Source organism: Rana temporaria, chromosome 5, assembly GCF_905171775.1.
Source record: "Rana temporaria chromosome 5, aRanTem1.1, whole genome shotgun sequence".
NCBI classification, from domain to species: domain Eukaryota; kingdom Metazoa; phylum Chordata; class Amphibia; order Anura; family Ranidae; genus Rana; species Rana temporaria.
The window spans coordinates 273,440,046-273,445,012 of NC_053493.1; positions in this window are offsets into that span (position 1 = coordinate 273,440,046).

Sequence of the window (4,967 nt, forward strand, 5' to 3'; positions counted from 1 at the left end):
TCGCGGCAGGTGTCCAATCTGGCAACCCAGTACTCCATGGGGTCGTCGGTGCTCATACTGTCAGAAGCACCGACGGACGCCATGTAGTCTGCCACCATGTGGGCCAGCCGCTGGTGGTGACTGCTGCTGCTGCTGCTGGTGGTGGTACTGGGTCGCTCGGTTTGGAAGAACATCCTCATCTCTTCCATTAGGTCCCCTGCTCGGCTGCAGCTGGGTGCAGCCACCTGCTGGGTGAGATGAGGGGGGACAACTGGAGGCCGGGGAGTTGCCTGCTCCAACCGTCTGACAATGGCTGCCTGCAGTTCCTCCATCCGGTGCTGCCTCCGGCTGGCTGGGATGAACTGCTCCAGTTTCCCCTTGCACCTGGGATCCAAAAGGGTGGCCATCCAGAAATCATCCCTCGTCTTGATGGTCTTAACCCGGGGGTCCCTCCTGAGGCATCTCAGCATGTGGGCAGCCATGGGGAAGAGCACAGCCCGCTGTGACTCCTCAATGCTGGCCAGGTGAATGAGGTGCGACTCTTCATCCCTGAGGCGCTGCTGGTCAAACTCAGACATGCCCAACCCCCGGACTATCGGTGCCCCCAACACCGGCTCTCCCTCCTGACCAGGCCCTGACTCCGGGACGACACCAGCAACCACCTCCTCCTCCTCTTCATCATCATCCTCCTCCTCCTCCTCCTCGTCCTGGCCCTGGTCTCGGTGGAGCATTGCTGACTCCTCCTGCTCCACCAAGGCACTCTCCCCAGCCTCGAGCAGGCGATCTAGTGTCCTCTCCAGCATGAACAGTATTGGCAGCACGCTATTGAGGCCAATTTGCTCACTGCTGACCATCTTGGTCGCCTGCTCGAAGGAGGACAACACTTGGCAGACCTGGTTTATCTGCCCCCACTGCGCACAGGCGATGAAAGGGAGTTGTGGTGAAGCCCTCTCAGTGCCTAGTTCCATCAGGTACTCCCTCACCGCCCTTTGCTGCTCCCACAACCTCTTCAGCATGTGGAGGGTGGAGTTCCACCGCGTCACACTGTCCACAATCAGCCTGTGAAGGGGCAGATTGTACTTCCGCTGCAATTTGGACAGGGACGCGGTAGCGGTTGGGGAGCGCCTGAAGTGGCTGGCAATCCTACGCGCCTTTGCCACAATGTCACTCAACCCTGGATAAGTGCGCAGGAACTTCTGCACCACCAGGTTGAGGACATGTGCCAGACAGGGCACGTGGGTCAGACTGCCAGCACTAAGGGCGGCGAGTAGGTTGCTGCCGTTATCGCAGACAACCATACCTGCCTGGAGCCTTCGGGGTGTCAGCCACTTCTGGACCTGAGCCTGAAGTGCTTTCAGCACTTCTTCTCCAGTGTGTCTCCGGTCCCCTAAACTAACAAGCTGGAGCACGGCCTGACAGCGCACGTGCCCCACACTTGAGTAGCTACGGGGGCGCTTGCTGGGAGGCTCAGCAGCTGCGGAGACAGTGGCTTGAGGGAGACCAGCAGTTCTCCCCTGGACACCCCGGGGCGGCACCACAAGATCGGTTGCCGCCGATCCCTCACGACGCCTCGGAGGGAAACCCAATGGGCCGTGAAGCTGATGTAGCGTCCCTGCCCATGCCTGCTGGTCCAGCCATCCATTGTCAGATGAACCCTGTCGCTGACAGCGTGATCCAGCGACAGGGTTACATTCTGCACAATGTGCTGGTGTAGGGCAGGGACACCAGTCCTGGCAAAGAAATGGCGGCTGGGGACACGCCATTGGGGTTGGGCCTGCTCCAACATCTGCCTGAAGGGGTTGCTGTCAACTATGTTGAAGGGCAGCAGATGTTGGGCAATAACCCTTGCCAGGAGCCCATTGAGGGAACGCACACGTCGGTCTCCAGGGGGGAAGGGAGTGGTGCGGTCAAAGGCGTCTGAAATCGACGCCTGGCGCCGGACGGCAGTGCGGGACACAGACGTGGAGGGTGCTGTGGAAGTAGAGGTCTGGCTGCCGGTACCAGTACCTCTACTAGAGGGAGCGGGGGGGCATGACCTGCTGGAAAGAGAAGAAGATGTGGCAGGGGCTGCTGTACCCTGCTCACTTGTGGTGGTGGCGCTGCTACCACCACCACGCTTCATCTCGTCATACAACGCCCAGTGGTTTATCCTCAGGTGCTGGTTCAGGGCTGTGGTACCCACCCGAGCCAAACACTTCCCTCTCTTCACCCTCACTTTACAAATCCGGCAGATGGCCACGGTAGGGTTGTCTGCCACCAGGGTAAAGTAATTCCAGACAGGTGACTTCAGCACCGCCCTCCTGTCAGATGGGGTGACGCTTACTTGCACCTGCTGGGACTCGGTGCGCACAGGTGGAGCTGCCTGCTGCTGCTGCTGCTGCTGCTGCTCCTCCTCCTGACACCTCCTGCTGCCATCACCAGTGGAGACCCTGACGATGGTCTCCCTGGTGGTGACCTGGCGCACCGTTTCACCAGGGTGCCTACCTTCCCCGTCGTCACTGACGTAGTGAGCCGACGCGTCAGATGGCAACCATGATGGGTCACCCTCTTCGCCCCCAGAGATGTCAGACCAAGGGCTGAAATGTGTTGGTCTGAGGGAACCACCTGACATGGAGCCTCTAGCCTGGCTCCGCTGTCCCCTCACCCACGCCTGGGTCTGACTAGGTGCTGCTGTTTCCTGCACCAAAACAGCAGCACCAGTTTGAAGGGATGTCTCTGGGATACTGCCAGCAGGTATCCCATCCTCCTCATCCATCCCTTCAAAAAGGTCCTGACCATCAGGACAGAGCTGGAGGTCTGCCTGATGCATGGCCTCCCCCAAGAGATCCCTCTCACTGTCGCTGTCGAACAGTAAGATGCTGGACTCTTGGGGGCTGGGGGGGGGGTAGTACAGGCACCGGTGTAATGGTGGTACTACTGTGAGTCGGGACCGACGACTCAGTGGCACTGCTGTGCCCCATGTAGTCCACCACTACTTGAGCCTGAGATGGCAATATCGGGCGGCTGCCCGATGGGAAGAACTCCCGGATCAGGCGTACTCCCCTTGCACCCGATCCTCTACCACTAGTAGGGGCACGAGAGGTACCCCGTGCTGGCAGCGATCCAGCACTGGGAGTAACTCCCCTACCCCTGCTGCCACGGCCACGGATGCCGCTCATTATTGCTGATATGTGTGTGGGGGGGGTAAACTTTATTGGGGGGGGGAAATGTGAACAAAATGTGTTTTTGTGTATTTTTTACAAGACAGGCACGCAGACAAAGACGTACACAGACAGCTACTAAACTATAAGAAAAGTAGTACACCAGACAAGGACTACAAAATTAAAGAAAAAAAAAAAAGCACTAAACAAACACTAACTTTTTTTTTTTTTTTTTTTTAAACACAAAACACAGACACTAAACACACACTAAGCTAAGCTAGATGAAATAAATGTACACTAACAGTGTGTACACTTACTACACAAAATTTAACTAAACTGAACACAAAACTTAGCTTTTATAAAAGCTCTTTAGGAAAAACTAAACAAAATGTGAACTGAGATGCCTATCAAATATCACTGAACAGCGAACCTGCAAGATCTAACAGTAACACAAGATGAACAAAACTTAGCTTTTAGAAAAGCTCTTTTATAAAGCTCAGCAAAATGTGTTCTGAAATCTCTTGCAAATATCACTGAACAGCGAGGATTGCAGGATCAAACAGTAACACAAATGAAAAAAACAGCACAAAACAGCACAAAACGTAGCTTTGAAAAAAGCTCTTGGGTCTATTGCTTTGAAAAAAGCAGTTGATATACTGGAAAAGATCCACTGGAATCACTAAATAGCAATGCTGGTGATGATCTAAATCAATCAAGAACAAAGACACAGGAAACCAGGAACACAGAAACAGCCTCCACACTCTATAGCCAGCTTCTGAATCTGCAATGAAATGGTGCTGGGAGTGAGCTTATATAATGTCCATGCAGGCAGGTTCCTATTGGTTGCTAACCTGTGACGAGTGTGGAAGGAGAACTCTGATTGGCTCTGATGCAAAAGGGCGGAGCAAATAATCGCGCAATATTCCTATTGCCGAATATTCGCATTGCGAATATTCGGCAATATAAAATGATCGCTTCAGCTACTCGGCCCAATGGCTCTAATCATACCAGCAATGCTTTCAGACGTCTATGGAGATCACTAGGATGTGATCTGTTTTAAAAATGAAACTGTAAAAATCGCTCTGATGTGGAAGATCGGGGCGAGGAAAGTAATCGCGCGATATTGCGTTTGCCGAATAATCGCATTGCGATCTTTCTGGAAAATTCAATGAACGCTTCAGCTACTCGGCCCAGGGTCTCTAATGATACCAGCAATGCTTTTAGACGTCGATGGAGATATCTAGGATGTGATCTGGTTCAAAAAAAAAATTGTAAAAAATCGAATATTCGGAATTGCGAATATTCACCGCGAATTTCGAAATATAGCGCGATTTCTCGAATATGCTATATTCGAGTCGAATATTCGCAATGCGAATATTCGTGAGCAACACTATTCTCTAGTCCTCCAAATTGTCCGTCATACAAAAGGAGAGAAGGACTCAATAGTGTAATACTATTTCAACTGTTTATTCGTTTAAAGGATTGTGGAAATGTACTCACATTTTGTGCAAACAGTATAAGCATAAATTGTAAACACTCGTTTCTCCGACTGGAAGTGATGCAAGCACGTCTGTCGACTCCGCCCTACACATTTTGTCACTCTGACATCATCTGGAGTGATTGTGTAACAACTGTGGTGTATTTACAATGTCTGTGTTTACAAAGTTTAGGCAACGAAATGGCAAAATAAAACAAAAACAGAAAATAAACCTTTACCACGTTGGGCATCCAACTACAAACACACAAAACTGACTACCTGTCCTGGAGCAACTTAGTGCTGCCCAGGCACCTGGCTGTCACACAGAAAAAAATCTGAGTCCTTAGTCACACAGACCTAATCTCACCACA